This window comes from Zonotrichia leucophrys, chromosome 1A (genome assembly GCF_028769735.1).
Source record: "Zonotrichia leucophrys gambelii isolate GWCS_2022_RI chromosome 1A, RI_Zleu_2.0, whole genome shotgun sequence".
NCBI lineage: Eukaryota > Metazoa > Chordata > Aves > Passeriformes > Passerellidae > Zonotrichia > Zonotrichia leucophrys.
This window is the reverse complement of record NC_088170.1, coordinates 45,819,025-45,845,409: the sequence shown is the minus strand read 5'-3', so window position 1 is coordinate 45,845,409 and position 26,385 is coordinate 45,819,025. Positions and strand designations below refer to the sequence as shown.

The 26,385-nt window shown below is 37.3% G+C and overlaps 1 protein-coding gene across 4 annotated transcripts in view; it reads left to right on the top strand.

Moving 5' to 3' along the window:
* The window catches only part of DOCK4 (dedicator of cytokinesis 4), a 221,933-nt gene that overhangs the window by 53,270 nt on the left and 142,278 nt on the right, over positions 1-26,385 (top strand). The gene's annotated exons all lie outside the window — the stretch shown is intronic.

Below are 26,385 nucleotides of genomic sequence, written 5' to 3'. Positions count from 1 at the left end.
AACCTACTTTAGCTGGAAAGTGGGACAGGGTTCAGTCGTGCAGATCGTTTCTCACACTGAGTTATTGACTGCATTCATCTCCTCTGCTCTGGGAAGTTTCACATGGAACAGAAACAAGTGTATATGCAGTGTCCAAAACCCAATAAAATCTGTAAAGTACCCAAGGTTTCAAAGTTTTTTTAAATATTGAGAAATAAAGTGGTAGCCAAATAATTTCAATACTAGATTTCCGGTACTAATTTTGATTACCATTCTTCAACTGCAGGAAACAATCTAATATCTGCTAGAAATAGTATGGTTAAATGTTAGAAATCAATGCATTTATTTGCAATGCTTTATCAGTTTATCTGATTATTGTTTTCCTAGGTATTTTGGAAGTTTATTCCATTTTTGTTTTCCAGAGACTGAAATAACTGAAGATTTTATTTCACTGTGCACAGGGCAGTATTCAGGCCTTCATGATAGGCATGTCTGACGTGGGGGAGCTCCCTGGGAATACAGAGAGCTTACTTGATCTGCATATATTTAATGGCTGAAAACAGAACTTCTTAGTGACAGAGACTCCCCTAAACATTGAAGAAGTCTGTGTTGCTAAGATTTTAATGTCATGGGGATAGAAAGGCACTCTCTGTTCAGAGAAGCCCTGATTTATTTTTCTTTGACTTACCATGACAGAAAATTTTTTTAGTAGACTTTATATTTCTTCCTAGGGAGAACTTTTTCCATCAAGTTTGTCCACATGAGGATGTGCAGTTAGAAGTAAGAATGGCTTTTCTTTTTACTTTTGGCCAGGTAGACTAAGTAGTCCAAATATAAATACTAGGAATGCCTTTTGCTTGTGGCATTTGTTCAGACAGGACCAAGAGGAAGAGAAGTGCTTTCATGACTTAGGGACTATTAGCAGCTGAAGATTCAGGTCCCATTCAGCTAAATGCTGTAACAGTACACAGAAATATATAACTGCAGTTAAGTAATCTCTTTCCACTCCACACTCTCTTGTCTTTACTTTTTTATTTCTTTTCTATGAGATAATGTCTGGGAATGTTAGACTTGCAATTCTGTGAAGCAATTGTAATTGGTACATTGGGGCTTACTGCACTAGAAAAATGAAATAAAAATGATTTGCTGCACAGATATTAATGTGAGCTATGAAAACCCTCTCCACAGAAATGTCTCTGAGGCAGGTGGCCATTAATAATGCTGAGTTTTGAGACGATTTGAAGAGAGCCTTTTCTCTGCCTGCCAGGGGAGACAGCATGAGGATTAAAGCATAAGTGCCAAATGTTTCATAGCTTTTCTCCCTCAGATTTTATGCAAATTCCATAATGGATCAATTTGCATATTCCCAGGTAGTTTGCCTATCTTGTTTGAACGTGTGGGTTTGTTCTGAAAGTTAAGCTTAGTAAATTAGGTTTATTGTTTCAAAGTGAGATAGGGATTGGACAAGTCTATTACTCTGCTCATGCCTCACCTTGATCCTGAGGGCATGGGCTCTTTTTTGAGCAAGCTGACAATTTGGGCTTTCATTATCTGGCTTATTTTTTTGCAGTTCTGCTAAGCACTAGATGCTGCATGGAGTTTATGTGGTGGCAGTCATCTCTGCAATCATGTGCTTAGGAGGTGCCACCAAGCAGACAAATGGCATCAACACCACCACTCACAACACACTGATGTGTGTGGGCCTGCAGTATAAATGTTCAGCTGAAAGAGGTGACACTTTAGCAGTAAAAATGCAAGTTAAGAATTGAGATCCACCTTTCCTGTCAACTGAGTTGAAAGCAGAGTCTGCTACAGGTCTGAAACTGTGGCTCAGCAGATGCTTTTGATTTATGGGGGAGAGCAGTCTGAGCAGTCTGGTGAAAACCCAGCACAGCCCCAGAAATGTTGATGCACAGGTAATAAAAGCCTATGAGTCAAAGGTATGGAGAAGATATGGGTAGGATGTATCTGAGTTATGTTTAGATGAGCCTTTTCAGGATTTATTATGAAGTTTGTAAACCCTATTTTATTTTATCATTAGATTTTGTTTGGTTTTCTTTCTTGTTGCTGAGGGCTCCTGAGCTATTTGTTATCCCAGCTTTACATGCTATTTTCTCCCCATAATTGCTTGTAACTGGTGTTACCAGTCTCCTCAAGACTCCTTAATCCCATTAAATTAGTGCCTCTAGAATCTTCCTTTGCATTCATTATCTGTATTGAATTGGTATTGGACAGAGCTGCTGTAGTGGAAAGTGGTGCATGAGCTGAGCAGCTTTCACAGCCCTGTCTCAATATACATAGTGAGAGGAAAAAACAATGAGATGAAGCATTTTCACCTGAGGGATTGTGGAGGTTGATGGAGGATGGCTGGCAGTGCAAAGCAGGAGGATACTACAAAGAACAAAACTCACAGATGGAAATTTTTCTCTGTCACTGGTGACTAGAAATTAAATACACAATATTTGGATTAAACAGAACAGCTTTTTCCAATGGGGTATATGCAATCAATCATCCCTGGAAAGTGCTATTGACTGGTGTCTAAATTAGATTGAATGAAACATTATTGTGTACTGCAAGATACAGTATTTCATTGGTACAGGAATTCACTAGTGACCCCATAGATAATTTTTTTCCTAACTATCATTCACTTCAAATAGAGATGTAAAATGTAAATTCTTCATTGAGGAGTAATTTGGGTAGAAGAGAAAGTAAGACTTGCTTTTTTTTCCACCTCCAGCTTGACTTCCTGGCAATGTAACAGCCCACTCTGTACAGAACTGTAAGAATTTCAGATATGAAGTTCTTTGTATACAAACAGGATCACCTCCTCAATATCCAGCTTTTTGGGAAATACCTTGTTACCATCTTTGATTTTTGTTTGTATGTTTTCATTGATGCAACTTGATGATGGTGGGATGGTGGGGTTATTGGGAATTGGAGTGTTTTTTCATGTTTGGGTTTGTTTGTTTGAAAGGGAGTCAAAATTGAATGCAACATGTTACTTAATGGGCCTATTTTTCATCAGTCTCCTAGTGAATAATTTTGTTGTGTTACCATCTCAGTTTCCCAGACTCAGCTCATTACCAAAATTTTACATATATTTCTATGTAGCTTATAAGTGCAAAAGTGAAGGACCTTCGGCTTTTCAGCATAATCTATTTAATACTTTGTTCTGTTGATGGTTTTTGGGGATAGGTGTTCTTTTAATGCATTTTCTCCCATCCTCCCCTTTGAGATGATAGACACAGTCTCTCCTTTGGTTACTTTTACTTTCGAACACTTTTAACAACGGTAAAGTGAGGTGAAAGGTGGTTCTGTTTCATTGTCATGAAAAACTAAAATCCAAAGTCTGGTTCTAGCTCTGCTTGTTGGAATTTGCCATTCACTGTTCTACTTTTAACACAGAAGTGATTTTATCCATTTCTCTGGTTTTTAGGGACTACTTTTTTCCACAATAAGGCTGTGCTTATGCTTATTTTGTGCTAATTCAGGATGTACCATACTTTCTAAAAGTATGGTAAAATTCTAAAAATGTTGTCACTATTTACTATTACAATTTTTATTTACGTCTTCCTAATTTGTTGTTTAATGTATGTCTATTTTGTTGCAGTATGTGCAGTAAAGTGCAGATCCAAATAACTTGTATGTTGACTTTAACTCTTTTCCGTCCACAAACCATTTATATTTTGGTTTTACTTGGAGGGAAAGGTGTTGTGTATTGCTTTGGATATATCTCTAAGATTTCCTAGGTGGCCTTCAGTAGTTAGACTGTTGTTACATCTTTGTCATTTTGGATATCAGTTCTGTCACTAACAGCAGTGTTTGCTACTCAGATAGATGTACATGAGCAAAACCTGGGAGTGCTGTTGATTCTACTGGTTCATCAGAAATTCCCCTTTCCCTCTTTGAGAGCAGGGCTCAGACAAACCACTGCTCTGAAGAGCGGAAGAGCTTCAGGCTTTATCTAGACAAGTTTGTCTTCATTTAAATACAAGTTATATTCACTGTAGTCTCATCTCAACTGGGTACAAAATGTACCCAGGAACAGCTTTTAAAGGATTTTGTGGGAATACTGAATAACAGTTTTTTCTTCCTTTTTTTGAAGATCAAGCAGATTACTCCTAATGTTGCTTCTGAACATGACAGCAGCCAGGAAAGCTGTAATCATAGTAAAAGGATTCTTCAGAATTTACTTGCTTATTTGTTTCGGGTTTCTTTTATCATTTTCATGCATGATTTAGAAATTTATTCACAAACTCAGCTTGGGAGCTCAGAATAAATCACAGCATATTCAGGGTGGAAGGGACCTCAGAAAGTCTCTAGTCCATGTTTCTGCTTGAAGCAGCATCAGTTGTGAGATGAGACTAGGTCACTCAGCTCACTCTCTGGTTGGTACCCTTGAAAACTTACAGTACAGGAGACTGCACAACCTTCCTGACAACCTCTTGCACTGCTGTACTGTCTTATTGTGACAGTTTTTCCTTATATCCTTTCAAAAGCCAGATATAAAGAATCTAGAATTTCAAAAGGAGAAGGAATCTATCTCATGTTTCCTATCTCTATTCTTCTTCATAACCTTTCCCCTCTTTAGCTTCTATTTTAACCTCCTCTCTCCTACCTCTCCTGGTGTCACTGATGTGATGTATCCATAACCTTTGAATCTCCCACAAGCACTGCTCTTTAAAAGTTTGTAGAGATGATGACAAAAGGAACCAGAAAAGGAAACTAAGGTAAAGAATGCTTTCACTGTTGCATTATGTATAAAACCATAATGCTTCTTTGATACTCAAAGCCTGGTAGAAATGGAAAGCAAAGGAAGATGTCATGGTTATTTTGTAGTTATTTTCTGTTTAAGTTCTGTTTAACATGAGTTAAAAGTGTGTCTGAAAGATTATGCAACTAGAAGCAAATAGGCTTCTTCAGCTCTTCTGAAAACAGATAGGCAAAAGTGTGGAAAAGATAGCCATTGACATGGTGATTTGCCTTCAGCCAGAGTAGTAGAGTTGAATTCTAGTGTCACAGCATAGACTGAAGCACGGTTGATCAGTGAATTGGATCTGTTTCTTGTCAGCAATCAAGTTAAAATGGTTGTTTATAGTTTTGTTGTTGGGACAATATGAAATTATAGATAAGCCAAGAACTAATTGGGAACTGAGAAGTAGTTTTTTTAGCCAGATGTGTAGATGGTACTTCAGATAAGATGACATTGGAGATTATCTAGAAATATTGAAAAAAATAAATTGGAAACCAGGTCATGTAATGTCATTAATCTCCAGGAATAATTTGAATTTCTTGTAAGAAGTGATTGGATAAATTAAAAAGATTTAAAAGTCCTTCAAAACAAATAAGGTCTCAGGTGATTTCATACAATTTAATGCACTATGGAAATCATTGTAACTGGTCTTGTAAAAGGCAAATTTAGTAAGTAACCTGCAATATTCATCATAGTGTAGTAAATTGTGAGCAAATCTGCTACATTAATATATTTTTTTTCTATTTTTTTTCCTACAAGTCTGTCCACATAAAGAATAGCTGCTTTCAAGCTTTTTATCCTGAGCAAAGGCCATTTCTAGGAATCAATGTGCTTTTCTTGGTAAATGTGACTTACAGAAGAGGGTGAGTGCTCTAGACTTTGTTTGAGGGTAACAGTATTTAATACAGGTAAAAATCTTTTTGAGGGTATGTAGCTTATTAAAATTGGAGCAACCATGCATTTTAAAGAGATAAAAAAGTACTGAACTCTAGAACAGCAAAAAGTTTTCATCAGAAATCTAGAGTGGTAAGTGGAAAAAATGCATGCAACTCTGCTTACCAAGACATAGTTAATAAAATCAGAGAGGAGGTGTCAAGCTGTTTAAAAAAGAAATCTTTTGTTCTAAGCTGATGCTTGTATGTTTAAGCTGCAGATAAACATTTGCTGATCTGTATTTCTAGTTTTGTAACAGATTGTGCTGTGTATGCAGTGAGTTCTGAGATTTGAGCTAATATGCTTATCCTCATTGCTGTTTTGCAGAAGCCTTTAATAAATTTTAAGAAGTGAAGAAAGTCCCTTTGTACTTCCATGTGCTTTTGTGTTTTAAATAGGCAATGTCTGCTTTTGTTCCTTTGTTAGTTGTTTGTAATAATTGCACAGTTTGATCTTCTAGTTTTTGAACCCTTGCTTTCTACCTCAGTGTTATAGTTTCTTTATTCCTGAAGGTGTGTTTGGTGGGTGTGCTTGATTGGTATTTGTACTACATGTTTGTGTAGGTCTTGTGATAATCAAGATCAGCATGAGGAATGGATTGTGTGGTTCACAGGATATGTCATAGTTGCTGAATTTCATGCAGTTATGATGCTTGTTAGTGACTCTTAATGGTGCTCTTGCCAAATCTCAAATCTCTGTATTTTCTTGGAGAAACTGGAGGACTTCAAGTCCTCAAATCCTTAATACATTGAAATAGTTCAGGTTTATATCCATGCTTGATTTCTTGGTACTTTGTTATGCAGTGGGTGAACTCTGTGTTTCATGAATAAGGTAGTTATTAAGTGAGGGATTTCCCATTTTCTTTGGTGCTGAGAGCATTAAATAGATCGTTATCACAATATCTGCAACTCCACTTACTAGTGACTAAAGGGAATGTAAGATATTTAAGTAGGAACTTGCCAGAAATACTTATGTCAGTTTAGTAAGGAAGAATAAAAAGAGGCTTATTTAAAGTTGCATTTTATAGGAGCTTTACTTCTGCAACATGTGAGCAGCAGTGGCTGCAATGCCAAGTGTGCCCAGCTCTGTCCCCTCCCAAGGTTTTGTGCACTCCCAGCCTCAAGGCCTTGATTCTGTGTAAGCTCTGCTCAGCAATTGCTAAAACATCCCTATGTTATCCACACAGTTTTTCAGCACTGCCCTATACGAGCTGCTATGAAAAAAATGAACTTTGTCCCAGTCAAAACCAGCACAAGATATAAGCAAATAAGTTACAAACTTCTCTTTATTGGTGTGGAGGCTCACTTTCCATATTTCTCTTGGATCTGCCAGCTGGGAAGGTTGGTCCTGGATAAATAAATAAATATTAAATTGAGTGACTAACAGTATGCCACAGCTGGAAATTAGGAAGCAAAATAACTTGTTTTGCCTATGGTAGCCTCATGTTTCTGTCTCTTACATTAAATTATTTGGCAGACTCCCAGAATGTTGGTTCAAAATAATACAGCTAGGTGAAAAACCATAGCCAAAACCATCATGTATGCCTAAGCAATAGTTATGAGAAAAGATTCTGGAAAACTAATTCAAGAATACTAAAAGCTTTATCAATTTGCCACTTGGTAGCTGGATCTCACCAAGGCTGCTTTGACTGTGACATGTGACCATGCCTTCTGTTTGTTCCAGGTATAGTAACTCAGAATGATGCTTGGTTGCAGGTCTGTCAGATGAATGAAACAGTATTAATTTTAGAGACTCACATTTTTGACAGTCCAAACACTGAATTTTAGGATCAGCAAACACTTTGAGCTCAATTGAAGTTAATGAGCAGCCACTCCTGAGTTTGCTTCAGATTCCTGCCTTTCCCTCCTGAACTTTTAAAGATGTCTTATAATTAATCCCTTTAATGTATTTTATCTGTTTTAAATATTTTTATAAGCAAACCCAAATCTCTCTCTGGACTCCTGCACTATGCATAGTGAGCTGTCGACTAGGGCCTTCTAGATGATAGAACCATTTCTTTGGGCTTGTCTTAACTGAAGGCTTGTTGCATTATAAATTCCTTTGTAGGTACTAGCTGATGTCCTTTTGTCCTTTAAAATGAAGTAGATAACTATTTTGTAATTGCTACTTCAGATTTTGCTGGAATGTTTAGTCTGGGATGTAGATATTTGCAATTTACTTGGGCATGTCTATCCTGATCTCTCGAATAAACTGCAAATTTTTCAGTTTGGAAGAAAAAGCAGTTTGGAGTTACCTAACTTTGACGGTTATATTTATGGCAGTATAATTTGTTCAGTCATCTTGAGTTTAAAATATAGTGTAATGTGACAAACTTTTTTAGCACATGCTTAGAAAAGGATATGGGGGAGGTAACTGAAGAAATGAATTGTCATCCTTTGGGACTGAGTTACTGATGCAAATCTTGTGGGAAGGGTTGTGTTGGTTGCTGGGGTTTGTGGGGATTTTTTTGTGTGGGGTGGGGTTTTTTTTGATTGTTTGTGGGATTGTTGTTTTATTTTCTGTTCTTGTTATTACTTCCTTGTATCCTAAAACAGCCTTTAAAATCACAGCTACCTAGGCTGTTTTTCTGAAATACTTGATTAGCCTTGTTTTTTAATTGCCTGTTTTGAAAGGAGATGCTCAAGTCCCACCGCGAGTAGGACAAAGGGCTGCTGGCTGCTGAGGAAGAGGGCAAGAGGTTCATAATGGTGGGCTCAAGCCATCAGAGTGAAGCCTTGTCCCACCTGCAGGCAGTTGTCACCAATGTGCTCAAAAAGCAGGAATTCACAGGGGTTAGCCAGTGCTTCCCTGCTCATGGACAGGACGAGCTTAGCTACAACTTCTCTTCACATTTCTCACAGTATCTCTGAAGTTTTCCTCCAACAGAACGCTTTTATTGCAGCTGTGCTGGGAAGATGAGTCTCTGGGGTTTTGGGGATGAGTCCTGGTGGGGTTTGTGCCCGTGGCAGCTGTGAGGCTGCAGTGCCTCTGCAGGGCTGCTCTCAGCACACTGACCTAGAATACTGCCCTAGATCTGCTGCACAGCATTTCTCTAGCTTTCCCCTTCTAACTTGGCAGAAACCCCCTCAGGATGGTAGGTGGTTGCAATGTGATAAATTAGCTGCTAATTAGTTTTCTTCTAGAAACATTATTTCTTACCTTTTAAATATCTTTCCTTCCCTTGCATCTTGACACACTAATTTCTCTGGTGCATCATAATGTTAATTAATCTCCTTAATTCGTCTGTTTGTGTAAATACAGATCCTTTAGGTTAGTTTGGTGCTTTCTATTAAATTTTAGCTTTGTACAACTGTAAACCAACAATTCATTGACTAAAAGATGTTGCAGATTTTTGCAGTGTCCCTTCATCACCAATTTTTTTGTTTATTGCAGTGCTTTTGTCGTGATAAATTGCAACACTGAGGCTTTCATGCACAGTAATTACTATCAAATCTCTTCATACTGAAATCTGTCAAATATGAAATGGTGACTGTGCTTTATTTTGGCCTCTGCCTAAATAAGAGACAATAAATAATGTTTTGAAATAGGAAGGGATGCTGGTGCCTAGTCAGAAGGGGCATTCACCTTTGAAATGGACAATGTAATCCAGAAATCATAACAATCTGCTCCTTGTTTAGTGGCTTACATGGAATGATTCTTCTGGTCTTAGTCCCATTCTCTGAGAACAAATGACAATATTATAAAAAAGCCAAAAAAAGATCTCCCCCAAAACTCCCCAAACAGCGTTTACACTTGCTGATTTTCTCTGGGGCAAAAAGTCTGAGAAGCCAAAACCAAAATGCTTTTTTCCCCAGCATTTCTTAATTTGGCACCTCTCCTTTTTATTCCAGTTTAGGGTCTTTTGCAGTTTCCTTTATGGCAGCAGTTAACCTTCTGTCTGAATAAATACCAAAATCCAACTCTGTGAGAGTGTAGGCTTGTGTTAACGTTTTTGGGTGTCACTTCAGAATGACAGCCTTAGAGTTTCTCAGGTTATGGTGGATTCATCCAGTGCTTCAGCTGCACTTGCCTAGGGTGGGTTATCTGTATTCTGCTTTTTCATGAAAGCAGGTCCTGGAACCATCTCTGATTTGATGGACCACTCACATTCTCAGAAGAATTCTGTCCTGAAAAGGTGCTGGTCTAACCATACTGTTGGCACTGAATGTTCACGGTTGTCTCTCTAGGCAAATGTTCTATTGAAGGGATACTAACAATATTTAAGAATATATATATGTTCCCAAAAGATTTCTCACATAAATTTTCCATTTCTCACAGGTGACATATTTTTACATTTCCTCCCTGCCTCAGTTTTCTAACTTCTCTGATGCTGGCTTTCTTTTGCCTATGTTGGAGTGTTTGAAAACCTCATGCCTAAGGCATCCATCATTCTCTCTCCTGCAGAACCTTTCTGCAACTTCTTCGGATTCCTCAATTCTCCCACTTCCTTTTGTGCCTTCCTCCAAATCTCTCCACCTTGGCTCACCTGAGACCAAGATTTAGAAGAACTTGCATTAATAATTTACAAAATTATTAATGTCTTGGAGTATTTTTCGTTTACAACAGACATAGTCTGGTTTTCACAGAAGTCATTGAAGTTTAATGATTGTTGATTCCCATTGGCCATCCAAAGGTCACTTGGCAGACACATGTCACCAACCTCTTAGCAATAGGAAAAGTACTTGTGGCATCACCTGGGCAGGGATAGACAGATACTCTAAACTGTGGCAGTTGATTTGCTGAATATTTAGTCTTGTTAAGTGATTTTAGGAAGTTCAATTCCAGTACTTTAGGTAAAATTTGGATTTGAAGCATTTTCTTACTCACAATTACCTTGATTACAAAGCAGACATTTGAAAACATGACTGTATATTGACAATAAATTCAAGTACTGTACTGGGGCTCTTAAAATCTAGAGAACAAAACTCAAAATTGAACACACATGGTTTCACCTGGTCACTGTATTGTATCCAGCATAATTTTCCCTACTGAAACCACTTATGTTTTGTCCTTTCTCTATCAGAGCCCTGCAAGTGTAAAGTAATGAAGTCTGAAAACATTGTTTTTAAAACAGGGTGTAAAGAAATAGTGTTTTTTGGCAGGAGGTAGATGATTTCTTGGGTATAATAATGTAGAATAAGACTGATGTGCTGTGTTGAATGCAGAGTTGGTGCAGTAGCATTTCACTGTTAAATGAATATATAATGAGTGCAATGCTTTATTCCCAGGGTGAAATCTGAAACTTTGAGCTGGAAACAAAATCTCTAGCTGCTAGTTGTCTATCAGAATATGTCTTTCAGATTTAAGAATGTGATTTTGGAGCTGCTTATAGGAATTTTACTTAAAATTGGAGAAGTTTATTATCAAGCGTTGATCTTTCCTTGGACCAAAAAAAACTGTTTTGAACTTCTGGCATCCTAAATTTAGTCCAAGTTAACTTGTTGGACATAGGGAGGAGACAAATATCACCTAGTTACTAAGTGTTAAGCATATTAAGTGCTGAAAATCATAATTACAGAATGTAATGAAGCCAGACACTTCGCAGATGTTTTTCATTCTTGTTTAATTTTTTCTTTGTTTTACCAAAAAACATAATTTTCAGGATGTGCTGAATGTTAAGATAAATTTGGTTGCACAATGTTTATTTAAAATTGTTACTCTAAAAGAAATAACTGTTGTTTTCCTCTTTACTTTTCACAAGAACATAATGTAATTGAAGTTTGTTCTGACATACTTCTGTGCAAAAGTAAGATTAAATTCTCCTAAGCTGTGAGAGTATAATTTTGTGGGGGGCAAAAAAAGGTTTTTATAATTATGTGTGTATTTCTAACTAGGATTTCAATATCATGTGGCTGGTCTTTTTAATACCTTTTAATCACAACATTTAAGATAAAACTGATCAGATGTAAATCAGTAATTAAGGAAAAATAATTACTGAGGGAATTCTAGATCAATTAGACATGGTTTAAAAGCACATGATTTGTCATTAGTACATGTTTTTCATGGTGTGTTCAAAAATATTTTTCTGTTTTCAGAGACAATGAATCCTTTTGTATTTGAGGCTTTGTCAAAATCAAGGGGGGAGGGGGAAGAAGTATCAACTTTGCAAAGAAGGTGATTTGCATGCTATTACCCCTTATTCTTTGCTTTTTGTCAATTTTTAAGCTTGCTGTGACCTACTTTGGAGTCTTATGATGAGATTAGGAATTTCAGTGAATTCCCTGTTGCAGGATACAGTAGTTTCAGCACTTGTGTTTATGTTACCACTTTGTTTTACTGGGAATAATGCACAGTTTCTCATCACAAGCCTCTGATGAATTCCTTGATACCTTTCCCTTTACTTTGTTTTGATTTTTTGATTCGTCTTAATTTTTTTCATTCTTAGTTTTTCGTTTGTTTGAGGGTTGTTTTTTATAAATTCTTATTGTTTATTATGTAAGAGAATATGGTCTTGTTTTCATGTTTTTAATTTTCTAACTTATATCAGACAAAATATAGCAGCTACAGGTTTGGAACTGTCCTCCCAGTGTCAGCCTTATGAATTCCTGGGCAAACTCAACTGGAAACATTTGTCCTGTGCCAAAATGTTGTAGGTCATTGCCAGAATATTCTTCCTGTCACCACAGCTTTGTCAAAATCTGGTAGTTTTTATTTTTGTCATCTTAGGTACACTGGAAATACAAGAAGAGTAAAACCCACATACATGAACCATAGCCACTCTGGCATTTGGATTTTTGGGACTCTATGGCAGAGTGTAGGGTCTTGCAGAGACACCAAAATTACTCTGAAAGAACTTTCTTGATAACGAATTTAAGATTAGATACTCTTGTGTGCTAAGTAGGCAGGAGTTAATGAGCCTGCTGAGAAATAGGTGCAGTGTAGCATATATGGATGCATTGCAGTGTATTTTATGTTTGGACTCAGTCCTAAGGGTCCCTTTCAAGCTAAGTGATTTTATGACTCAAATAGTGGCTATTTTGCCACTGGTGCTGCTATTTCAAGCTACTTCAGTAGGATTCAGAATACATGATTCTACATGGGTCATATCTTGTAGTTTATGAATAATTCATAGTTTTGAAAAGCATAAATTATTAGCTCCTTTTCATTACCAATTCTATAGTTATCAATTCTATAAAATTAAGTATGAAGTGCTAAATTGCAAAAGATACACTTCCAAAGGTGGAAAGCAGGGTTTTAATAAGGGAGGAGACGAAACTGGAGAGATTTTTTCTCATTAAGTACTACCCTGAATTAATGAGGAATAAGATAAAATACGTCTATCTGAACTGTTCCAGTTTTTCCTCTGCCATACTTTGGGTTAGCTTTTGTATTGCTAAAACCAGAGACCTTGTCTTTTTTAATAATTTTGGAACAAAATTATTATTTTAAGCATTACTGAAGGAGAAAAACCTACCCCAAACCAGAAAACTCAGAACACCCTTGATCTGTCACCCAATTCCACTTCCTAGTCCTAGCTAGACAAGTTCTAAATAGGGCTAACTTTGATGAAACTGGGTCAAGCCTGAATATTTAATATAAATCCCTAGTCCTGATGGAGTGCATTCAAAACCCGAACAGTTTGGACAAAGCGAGTTGGAAGGTTGAATGGTTAAGATGGTCTTTGGCAGGTACTTGCCCTACATTACAATAATTCCATTGATCAATTTAGTATTTGTAGTGTTGACCAGTCTTCACAATTAAGGTCACTTCCTTTCTGTGTCCCAGGTACTACTTTGCTGATTTTACAAAGCCATAAATGAAAGATGTCTTCAATTTAATTTAATTCTAATTTGTCGATCACAACCTGATCACTTTATGTGCCAGTGTTGGTGGTTTTTTCAGTCCTTAAAATGACTAAGGGAGGGTAAGGAATTGAAACAGTAAAATTGAAATTGTGGTGGGATAGAATGTAAGAAAATAAAGATAGTGCAGAAGGCAGTCTCACACCTGAGGAGCTGCACTAATCACCAAAGATCAGGAACAGGCCTGCCCTTAACAGGCCATAGCTGTGTCCAATGAGAAGATGAGTGCTACAAAAGAGTGGGATAGCTGGGTGAGGCGAGAGATTGAGTTTGTTGGTTGTGCTGTGAAGAGAGCTGGAGTTTTGTTGGTTGCTTTGTGAAGGAGTGAATGCTGTGAGGAGGTGCCCATGAGAAATCATCCAGAAGGTATGGGACCTTTGCAATAAGATGACAACAAGAAATGATAGAGTTCAGACGAAAATAAACTTTCAGAAAAGGTGAAATGTTGGTAGGGGTATTTCCAAATAAAATTCATAGTGTGTCTTCTCACTTCTAATCCAGCTGAAATGCAAAGGCTGCAAATTCCTCAAGATGTACTTGAGCGAGCATGTTCTGTTTTGGCTCACTTGACATCTCCTATCCTTTTGGGATACTGAAAATATTAAAAAATCTAATTTCAATGCATTTTAGAAAACAAGTGTGAAAAGTCATAACAATTCAGTGATTTTGCTCATATTAAATTTTATTTCTGTGACACCTCTGTGGTTTAAATGCCAGCCTTCAAGAATTAGATGGGATTATGTTGGTCACATAATGGTGTCTCTTTCTGGCACAAGAAGTAACCAAATCACCAATGACTGTAATTATCACAGCTATTAACATTACTGCTGGCTGGAAATAATGAATTTCAGTCTGAGCCCAGCAGTGATTGTTGGCTGACCTTTCAAGCAATCCTTCTGAAGTGGAAGAGGGGTTCCTTTTAATTTGGATGGTAATTTTAGAGTTAATAAATAGCATATTTTTAATAAGTGAGTTGGAATTGTCTAAGGAAGTTAAAAGCAAGCTGCAAGCCTTGATGTGCCTCTTACTTTGCTTTTCTACCTCAAGTTTAACTGTGTAGGGTGCTGCAAATCCCTTCCTGCTCTTATTTTACTCCTGCTTTCTTTCTGCAAGGAAAAATGACATTTTTGTTTCATTTGGTCCTTTCAATTTGCTGTTAGGAAAAGTAAGCCCATTGCAGGCTAGGTCTGTTTTTGATTATTTGCACACCTGTAGTTGTTTTAATTACTGAGTGGAATTAGGATACGGATCAAATCCAACTGCTGAATCAAATCCAAACAGTGTTTGTTCATGTATAGCGCTCCAGGGGTTCAGTATTTCATAGAATCACAGAATGTTCAGGATTGGAATGGACCTTAAAGATCAGGACCACAGATGAATGTCCTTGGGTCCCACGAACTTGTGCACAGTCTAGATGACTCTATCTGTCTATCTCTTGACTAAAATTCAGAGTTCTTGGGCAAAAGATTTTTTGAGAGAGGGGAAGAGAATAATGCAGAAATACCAAATCATGCCGTTTTTCTAAAGTCGCTATGACTAAGGCAAGTTACTGTTTTTAAGTGTGTTTGTGCTTAACTAGATTCAATTTCTCCATTTGATTTCCTTCTCAGCAAATAAAATTTTTTCAGTGCCTTTGAAAGTCTTTTCTTTGAAAAGAATTCTCTGTATAGTAGAAATGCCACATAATGTTCATCTTATCAGTCCTAAGGACTTGTTTCACTCTCTTTCAAAACCAACCTTGCAGTAAACTGTTTGCCTAATTTACTAATGTTCAACACCTGTGTTTTGGTACTGAAGCTGAAGTTCAGATCAGAAACTGCTTGGTGGAGTACAGACACTGAAAAACTATCAACTATGAACCAAGACACTAATATCTGCATGGGTTTCATATTCTTGTTTCAGAAGGTCTTTTCAAGCATTGGAGAAAAGTACAGTTTTGTCTTTTCCTTACTTTAGCTCCCGGATAAATTCCATGTGCTCTGTGTTATTCTATTTGGAGGCTATTAATTGAAGGGAAAACCCCACAGTGTTTATGAAAATTAATGATTTTAAATCAGTGTATTAATTCTGTCAGGTGTGTGTGATGTGATGGCTCTCTGAGGCCAAGTGCAGCCCTGGAGCTGCAGTTTGTTTCTGTCCCTCCTAGGGAGCTCTGCATTCCTTGCTGAAGGTCTTGCCTTGACTTTTCATGTCCCTTCATTCCCTGTCTTGTCCATGCCACATCCAGGGAAGTTTGGCAGTGGCTTTTTCTTTAACTCTGTGAGTTTTGTAGCTTGATTCAGTGCAAAACAAGCACATGGCATCTGGCTTAATGGTGTGGACAGTGGCCAAGTGGATAGATTGCAAATCTCCTTACTTTGTGTTAGCTTGTTTCAGCATTGTTCCTAACCTGCTGGCAGACACTGCATTGACACAAAAATCTTTTTACCTGTGTTTGCCAGTTTTTCTTAGGTACAAAAGGGAGGTTTTGTGTTTAAGTTTCAGGAAAGAGTTCTGTATGTTCTTTCAACTGGAGAAAGGTTGAAAAATGCATTAATACTTAAATACAATAAGTCCCTGTGTCTGATTTGCCTGGAACTGCCCAGTTGCTTGTCAAAACCATGATTAGTTTCAGTCAGGAAGTATTTTATGGTTCCAGATGATAGTGTGTGTCTCACAGTACTAATTTCTTAGAACAACATCATTGTTTTTCTGCACTTGTGGTATCTGAATGCATTACTAGGCTTCTGTGGCAAATCTAGAGGAAAATTAGAACTGTTACAATTACAGGGATTTTTAGTGACTCTTCCAAGGTGTTAAAAAACAAAGGAACTATCTTGTCTCTTGAAATACAGAGAAAAGAAAAAGATAAAAGTTCAGATGAATCAATGAATCATGATATAAACCTTTAAAAAGGGCTGTTGGCTCATATACTTCCTTCCCCCACAGCATCAAACAGAATCTCCCCCTTGTCAGCAATCTTCATTATCTTAATTGGTTGCATATACTTTTTAGATACATTTTTCTCATGTTCTTCTGTGTGTTTATAAACAGTTGCCAACTGAACCTAAACTCTCTTCACCCTTAATTTTGGAATAGTAGGTTGTATTCTTAAGCAAGAATGAGCAGAAAGTGAAGGTTCTGACTTCAAGAAGACCCTACACTTGGGGTTTTTAAAGTGTAGTGTGCCACAGAAACACTGTTAAAATAGATCCAGGTGGTATTTTTGGAGCTTTGAGTAAGGAAAATAGTGTATGCACTTGTTATATTTCTATTTGGTCACACATTTTAAAATAATTGTAGGATTTCTTTAAATATACCTGAAATTTTAAATTCACAGAGATTATGGATTAGTGATGAAATCCTGCAGGGCTAAATACACTGAATTCTGCTGGCTCAGCTGTTGAAATCAGGCTGAAAAGTACAGTGGTTATTTCCAACCATTAAACCTAATAAACCAGCTTAAAGCCAGAGTGGGATGTTTAAACTTGCTTTCAGCTGTGTCTGAGGATTTTCACAGGAGGAAGTAGTTTTGCTTTACTAGTCCTAATAGCTGTGTTCCAGTGTGTTTGAAATGCCTCTCAATTACACTGGATTAAGAAAGTTCTGCCTCATTTAAGATAAAAAAGCATATGCCAAGGTACTTGTAAGTGATTTGTAATCATCTTCCTTAGTTGTACTTAATTCCACACCTTGTAAAATTTTCCTTTCTTTAAGGAGATTTTTTGATATTTTTATCGTCAGAGAATTGGCTGATCTGTGGGACAGGCTACAGAAGCTCACAATTCCAGTTTGTTTTTTGTGTTAGCTAAATTGCACAATTTGCATATTGAATAAGTTGGTAAGGTTTTTCTTTCATTTCTGAAAAATACAATATTGGAATAATTTTTGAAGCGCAGCAAAAATTTATATTTAATAAGTGTTCTTTTTTAAGTAGCAATGTGGTTAAGGCTCATAGCTTAGAAAAGCAGGATAATTTATTTAGTTATAAAATGCCGTAGAGAACATGGCATGAAGGCTAAAGACAAAGTAAACAGAAGTCTTATTGTTAAAAAGAAAGTACTTGAAATGTATATGTATATGGTTGAATATCAGAGAAATGCAGCTTAGCAGAAGGCTAAAACTCATCTGAAATACAATACCAGACAAGCTGAAAAACAATGCCATTGAAAATTGCAGGCTGAAAATTGATTTTTTTGTATGTTTTGTGTTTGGTTTTGTGTGTGTGCATGAGTTTTCTAGTGTGTTAGGTTTTGATTTTCTTTATTTGTCTTCCACTGATGGCAGGTCACATACAGAATTAAACCCTGCTCTTCCAAAGGAAATACAAGACACATACAATACGTGGAAAGTGTTTCATCTCAATTGACAGACCCAACTTGGTTGTGGAGGAAGGGTGTCCTGTCTTTTGTATTAGTGAAGAAAATTTATGCTCTGCTTTTCTTGTCATTCCTGGAATGCTACTTATTAATTGAATGGGAGCAAACAGTGCAATTTTAAGGGGAAGCCAGTCTCATTTACCGAAGTCTTTGATAGCAAGCATGTGGAGTTTGAGCTACTGCACTGTTGTCTACCCGTGTTCCTCTTGGGTGCCTCTCAGCTGGTGAAGAGTAATTCTTGCACAGTGGTTGTCCTTTTTTTTGCAGTCCATAAGACTACAGCCCTTCTGAGCTTGAGTTTGCATGGTGCTGCCTAAAGTTTGTTCGGGGCTCTGAAATTGTCCGCTGAGTTCAGAGAAGCATGTTGTGTTATAATGTTTTTGGGGAGGAAGGAGGAGAACAGAAAAATGTGTGGTTATTAGACTTTGGACCATACCCACTGCTCTGTCATTATTATTCAGCATTCAATTTTAAGCACATACTCTTGGATTCAAAGCCTTCTTTGAAATAATTGTTATCCTATTATTCTGGAAAATTTAATTGTTTCCTGGAAGATAACACCTGTGTTTATAATCATGTGAAGCTTTTAATTTTCTGCTTCAGTTTCTGCTGGCTTTGTAGGGATATGACATGTAGCCAGCAAACCCTCTGGCAGATACAAAATTACACCATAGATCTGTATTTTAAACAATGTACAACTTTGTGTCTCAAGTTTTTGGAGGTTTTGGTGGGCTTTAATGAGGTACAAAATGAACTGAGGAGTTGCTATGAGCTCTGGCATTTGCAGCTTGGTTGGCTGTGGTAGGCCTCAGATGATGCACGTGTGCTGTGGATACATCACAGAATCATTTCAGTTGGAAAAGACCTCTGAGATTATCAAGTCCAACCTTTGATCAATCACTCTCCTGTCAACCAGATCAGAGCAGTAAGTGCCATGTCCAGCAGTCTCTTGAATACCTCTAGGTATAGTGCGTCCGCCATCTCCCTGGGCAGTCTTTTTCAATGTTTAACGACCCTTTCTGTGAAGACATTCCTCTTGAATTCTAGCCTGAACCTCCCCCGATGCAGCTTGTGGCTATGTTCTCTCATCATCCCTTCTTTATCATACCTGACACTTACATGAAGTTAGAAAACCCCTTGCTGGTTTATTTGATTTTGCTCAGAAACTGTTTCCCCAGAGGCTATGAATGTAGCATAAATACTTTTCCAAGTAAACAGTTGTAATTCTTTTCCTTGGTCATGATATTAATAATTAAGGCAATTCCTTAACAAAGTTTAAAAATTATTAGAACTTTGGAAGTACTTAGTCTTAATAAAAGACATTGTTATTTTTAGCTAAAAGAGGTTGTTCTTACAGATAATGTCATTTGAACATAGCCTACTTTTTTCACCTACTCCTTTCTTCTACTTTTTATGTTGTTGCTATTTCCAAGTAATAAAAGAAAATTCACATTTAATCTTTCCTATTTAACATGGCAGTCTTCATGCATCTCTAGCTCTACAGAATTAAAGTGAGAGCAGCTGGTTGAACTGGCTGCAGACTAGTTCTTTTATCAGAATTTGATTAAATGCATGAAGACTACACCTGTTTGTATGTAGTCCATCTTGCGTTCTTCCATCTCTCTGGTGGGTTTTACATTGACATTCCTTCTCTGTAAAGGACATTCCTGACCACGTTCATGGGAAGAGTTGGGCCATTTATTCATAAACTCTTAAGTTGTACTAGATTTTCTCAACTTGTAAAGAGTTTTGTGTTTTATTTTCTTTTTACTTTTAAATTTCTTGTTCCAGAACTAATGGATAACAAGAAAATGCTCTTAGCAGAGAAAAGATATAGACACAAAAATGTATCAGGCAGGATTTCAAGGAATATAAAGGGCTTAACTAGATGTTTGATAGAAGAAAGAAAACAATTAATGGCATCTCATACCTGCAAGGACAGGGACACTGGTGGTGCATGCTGAAATATTGCAAAAAATTCTGGTGTTCTAGATGGACAGCTATTCTCAAGAGCAAATAGGTATCACCATCCCTTGTTACTTTTAGTGCTCTGTTTTTATATATAGTCCTAATACCTAAAGCAAAGAGTGAAGAAAATAGTTTGCAGGTATTGAGAGAACCAATCAAGCTGTCATCAAAGAGATGATAACGTGCCTGCCTGTAGCTGAGATGCAGGATGAAGAGAGCTTGACACACATTCAGACATTCACACTAAACTGATTATCTGTGTTAGAATTGTCCTATGGTTTTTGGCAGCATTGTAATCAGGGATTTGAAAGTGATTACCTTGCTGAACTCAAATGTTGAGCCAGGCACAGGAGGGAATACAATCTGCTGCAGCTTCATGTCCTTTGTGTATTTCAGACTTGGTATTTGCCTTATCTGTACAGGTAGTGAGTGCTGTTAGCAGTAGGAATTCCGGATTTTTGTTTCACAGGCATCTGAAGATTAGTTTTCTACATCTATTCTACTTTATATAGTATTTTCAGTATTATATACAGCTTGGACATTGATGCAAAGTTTTTTGATTATTTATGTGCCTAGACATATTTTCATGAATAGCTGTTCAATAGATATCCATGTTAGGAAAATTCCGTGCAAGCCCTCATCTCTTAAGAAAAATCACATTTAATCCTGACTGCTGCATGTGAGCAGCACATGAGATATTCAGAAGTCAGACTGAGCTGTCATTATCTGAACTATGCGTTTGATCCGTTTAATTGTGGTGTACACAGCCAAGACAACTCACATTCTTTTATTTCAGTACAAATTTAAAAATGTTTATCCTCAGTACAAGTTTGAAAGTGTTTATCCTCGGGAATCTGCAAGAGATTTAAGGATCACTTCTGTTATTGAAGCTAACATTTGTATATATTGTGTTTATTGAAAGGAGATTAAATTGATTCCCCACCTCGCTCCCTCTCTCTTTTCTGTCTCTGTCTTCATTAGCTTGTTGCTGGTTTGCAGCAGCCTCCTGGGGTGGCTGTAGGCAGCACAATGCATTATGAACAGATGCCCGAATTAATTCGTGTGTGAGAAGCACGGGTGTGTAGCTGTGCTGTGGTTTTGCTCCATCCAGATCAATTCATGTGCAGGCAAAGCTCAGTGCACGTGATGGCCTTTTACAGTCAACTCTGCCCATTTGGCCCTAGGAAAGCTGCATGCCTCCGTGTGTTTCTGCTGCTGGAAATCCTACCTGTTTTGAAACCTGGAAAGGTTCTTCAGCTTCTTTTGAGGAGGAAAAGGCTTCATCCTGAAAAAAGTACAGCAGAGAGGGTGCCAAGAGATTTTGTATTCAAACTCTCCCACAAGAACAAGGGCGCAATAAATTGCACTGTGAAATGAAAGTAAGACTTTGTTGCATGAGCATCCTTAAGCTGGAAAGCTTACTGTGAGTTTGTGGACACTGATATTATGATGCATGTAAATTCTAGTTAGGAAAATTCATAGAAGAAAAAGGCCTCCATGGTTGTTAAACACAGAAATACCATGTCTGGCTCAGGAGAGCCCTGTGCCACAAAAGGCTGGCAATTGTACTGCTGGATTCTTGCACTGCTTGCCTGTGGCCAGCAGCTTCAGGCATGAACTTACAAACAGTATGCTCGGGAGTGTTGTTGACAGATTATTATTCTTTTTGAATAATGGCTGTAGTGAAGATGATGTTGCACTTTCTGCAGCTGCTCACAGTGCCAGATGTCTGTTGTATTTACTATGCATAAGGCCATATCAAAGGATAGTTTTTATATTTTTGCAAAAAGACCACTGAATTTGAACCTTCCTCAAAGGTAACATATATATGTCATTACTCATTAAAAAACTAAAAACTTGCATAAAAGCAAGTTCAGTTTTCTGTCATCAAGTCAAAATGCAATATTGACTGTTTTAACCAATATAATGACTTCATAATGTTAGAAACATGCCAATTTTATTTGTTACAGATTTTTTTTAACTGCTGAATAGAAGCAAACCCCCTTGAAACAGTTGTTCCTGAAAGTCTCAATCTCTTAAGAGAATGGCACTTTGAAGTCCAGAATAAAAACTTTAAAAATTGCTTTTGCTACCAAGAGGACCAGATTTCAATTAAAGCAGATAATATCTGGAATCAATAATAGCTTCTGGCCATCTGTTAGGAGGAAAAGAACAACAGTGTCTGCCTCATTAGTTCTTATATGCAGATCTCCAGTTATTTCAGGCATAAAAATTTTAAGAATATAACCCCAAGCAAAACTTTGAAGTGGGCCAACCACCCCTGTTGCCAGCTAATCAATTCCTTTTCTATCAGAGCATCTTGTTCCCTGTCAAAGCCAGTCCCTCTGACACAGTGTTCCCATCCTCCAAATCTGATCATCTAGTGTGCACTTAGCACATTTCTATGTGCTTTGTGTGCCTCTCTTAATTGGGGCATCATGACTTAGGGCATTGAACTAGAGTCTATTTTTTACTCAAGTATTTTGCATGTGGATATGGCCAAGCAATAATTAATTATTAAAGTAATTTTTGGTCTTCTACCTCACATCTTTTCCCCACTCTTCTCTTCAGTTGAAGGACTGTTTTTTATTATGTGAAACCCAAATACACTTTTTTCATACAAGTGCTAGTTTTTGAACATCAAGCAGTTGGTGTAGATATGACTTCTTTTCATCCCCTTGTATATGGCGGTGTATGTCCTGCCAAACAGCCCAGAACTGAATGTAATGTGTCTCCTTTTGTGGTGTTGACCTTAATTCTGACTTGTGATGAGGTCATCTTGAGCACCATCTCGTGTCTGCACCCTTTGTGGGGAGACATTTTCATCTTGTAAATGCAAAGTCGAAACAGCTTGCTCTGGGTGTCTCAAATCCTCTTTATAGTGCTAACTTGCAGGTAAGGCTTGTATACACTAATTGCAAGCAGAAAATTGTCTTGTTGCAGTTTTTAGAGCAGCAGTGCTATCAGCACTCTACATCAGCAGCAGCTGCACCCAAAGCCCCCACTTAGTTTAGGCTTTAGTTAGGACCTTGAGTTTGGACAGATCTTCTCACACACCAGGCACTTCCATATGTACAACTGTCCAGCAGTGAGCACATCCAACCAGAGGTTTTGAATGAAAGCACAAAGATGCATTTTGTTTTGAGAAGCTAAACTTAGGAGCAAACCAAAACTGAAGTTGCTTTAGTGTTGAATGTCACTATAGTTCTCACAGTATAGTTCTCACTGTATGATTTCACCTTCTATATTGATTAGGTTTTTGTATCCTGTGTTGTTTTGTTTTCTTATTCTCTGAGCACTCTTTGGCAGCCAAAAAATATTTAATAATGCCAGCTGGCTGCAGTATTTGAACACAGTTTCTAAAATATTTCTGAGGACATATCCTGCTACAAACTTTTATTATGGAGTTACAAATTTCTCCTGTGGCCGAGAGGTGATTGAAGAGGACATCAATCACTGTCTGTGTGCTTGGAAAGGACATTTATATGACCTTAAGCTACTACAATGACAAAAATATATCTAGATGTTGTTTTGATACGTAGCTTCCTGGGGACATGCATGTGACTGTCCATCTGCAAAGACTGCAGGTATTGGTAAATGATGTACTCAGAGTAGATTTTTCTTCTCCTTGTCCATCTTCCTTCTCAAGGTCTCTGGCATACACTTGCAATGAAGATAGAGAAAGTGATAGTCACAACAGCTATTGTTGTTAGAAGAATTCAATTGGGACATATATGATGCATATGTGACAGTGAATGCTCTGTATAGAGAAAGTCTGGTTTTGTGAGTATGATAAATACGTACTGCACCTAAGTTAGATTGAGCCACACCTTAAGCCGTGGTCACTGCAGAGTGATTAATTATATAATTACTGCTACTAGAAGAAAGAATTAAGGAACATCTGCTTTTGCAGAATGACGTGGTCATTGGAGAAAAAGGTGAGATGTTTAGGACATGAAATTTATACTACGGCTTGCTTAAGAGCTCTATGTCCTTGCTGAACCCTGGGATCTTCTCTGGTGGAACAGCAGCTACCTACTTCAATGCCTTAATTTTTATCCTGCCTGTAGTGTACTTATGTATCTATAGTACAGAAAAACTAAAAAGACATGAATCGTAGAACAAGATGAATCTATGGATTCTATAGAGTCCTATAGAATCTACAAAATCATAGAAGGAATGGAAGGGACCTTAAAAATCGTCTTGTTTCAACTTCCCTGCTGTGGGCAGGGACACTTTCACTAGACCAAGTTGCTCAGAGCTCCATCCAAAACCTTAAGTGTTCACAGGAATCCACCTCCACAATCTCTCTGGGCAGCCTGTTCCAGTGCCTCACCATCCTCAGTAAAGAATTTTTTCTATTGTAAACTAAACTTACCCTCCTTCAGTTTAAAACCATTCCCCATTGTCCTATGGCTACATGCTCTTGTATCTATGTGAGATAATCATCTCAAGTATCTTGTTGGTTGCCGTTTAAGACCAAGGCAAAAAAGTTGTTGGGAACTTCAGCCCTCATCAGTTGTTGCCAGTTGTTGTAACAGCTGTTGCGTTGGCCACTTTCTGTCTTGGTCCCAGTTCAGTTGCATGATTTGATTTATTAAAAAGTTATCTGAGTCAACAGGTAAATGTGAGGTAAATTTATCTGTGGGTTCCTGTGCTTTTCATTAAATCCACTGCTGCTCTGCAATGCTCTTTATTTTGCTTTGATTGACACTGCTGAACACCACAGGCTGCCTGTTTTGAGCCTGACCTTACACCACAAGAATCCAGGGAGTGTTTTTCAAGTGTATCAGGTGAATGTGCTTAGAGGTAAAGATGGTGCCCTCATTTCTTCCTTTCTTTTTCTGGTGCTCTGCAGGCCATCTTTCTAGAAGATATTTCAGGGTATAATTTTGTTCTATACATGCTCTAAAATGGTTTCTAGCTATTTTCTACACTGTGTCAGATTTCAATCTCGTTTTATCCTGAAAGTTAAAAAAAAAAAAAAAAACAACTAAAAAAGAGAAGAGAAAAAGATCTTTAACATCTTTAGTAACTAGGTAATAAAAACTGAATGTCATAGAAAAGTCAAATCATAACAATATGACAGGATATATTGTCTCATAAGGAGAAAATTACTGTCCTTTTTTATTTCATGGAGTTTAAAAATAAGACATCTCATAACTGTAATAACAGATGAGGGTTTGTTTTGTTTTGCATACTTCTTAATTCCTTAATTTTATTTTGGTTGCTGTACATGCTATTTTGGCAGGCTTCATATTTAAATTTTGAAATTAGAAAGGTGACCAGAGTGACTTCTGTCATTCCAGTGCCACACTAGAATATAGATGCACTTTACATTGATATTCAGGGAGTTTGCTTCTTATTTTTATTTCAACAAAGTTAATAAACTGTTTTAATTTTCAGATCTTTGTAAAATAATTAGTTGAAGAATTCTTGTTGTTTTTTTTTAACTCTCAGACAAATTTTTTCACTGTACTAATGCTGTCTTGCTACTAAGCTGCTGCAAATGATCATGGTGCACTTGATCATGGTGTGGAACCAAAACAGCTTTTTATTTCTTGCTGCAAATCTCACAGTATTCAGTTCAGTGTAAAAAGCTTGAAGAGTGGGAGTAGCACCAAGACAAATAGAGGTTGATTCAATACACATTCTTGAGGAGGATCAATACTATAAATACTGGTCTCGTGTTGTGTCAAACTTTTAGGGACTGTCCAGGGTTATAATCTCACAGGATTTTTTTAGGGATTAAGACTGTGGGTTAATTGCAGTGATGATTTTGTAATGAGTGAAATGATGAGGGAATACAATGAGTTTTGAAGTCTTCAAATTCTGGAGAAGGATTTGGCAAAAAAGTACTGTTTGTGCATTTTTAAATGTGCTGTCGTATAGCATAAACCGTATCCTGTAGGTTTACTCTTAAAATCCTGAACTTTCTTCTGAAGATTCACGAATAAATTTTCGGTTTCTGTGGTTGCTGCCAGCTAACCTCTCCTGCTGCCTTTGATGAACAATGTGGCAGGCACAGATGGTGGATGACAGGTTATGTTGTGTTTGAGTGTTGTGTCTGCTTGTGGCAGGGTACACCTCCAACAGAAGGCAAGAGCATATATATGTCCTTGCATATATGCAATTCCTTTTGCATATTATTTGTGAAGTTTTCTTGTCATGCCTCTCACTTAGTGGGGTTTCCTTTTTTGCTATTATATTTGAGGTTTTGCTATTATATTTGAGGATGGGTAGATATTTGACAGCGATAAGACTGCTGTTAGGCTGCAAAGTCTTGTTGTGCATCATGCCCTGGTGGATCGGCTGTTTTCCTCTTCCACTTCAAAATTCAGCTCTGAAAGGGGCTTAAAATACAGAGAACCAAAAGCACTATTGCTTGGTCGCGTGGCCTGAATTAGGCAATATTTTTATTCAGCATTTCAAGTACAGAAAGAACAGGATTGAATAGCTGAATTGCTATCTAACATGTTAATGGATTTTTAGGAGTGAGCTCTTTGAGTGGCTTTTGGGTATTCTGTTTTAATTCAGAGTGAAGTAATAGCTGTTTATTGTTTTAGAACTAACAACATAAGACTTAATAATT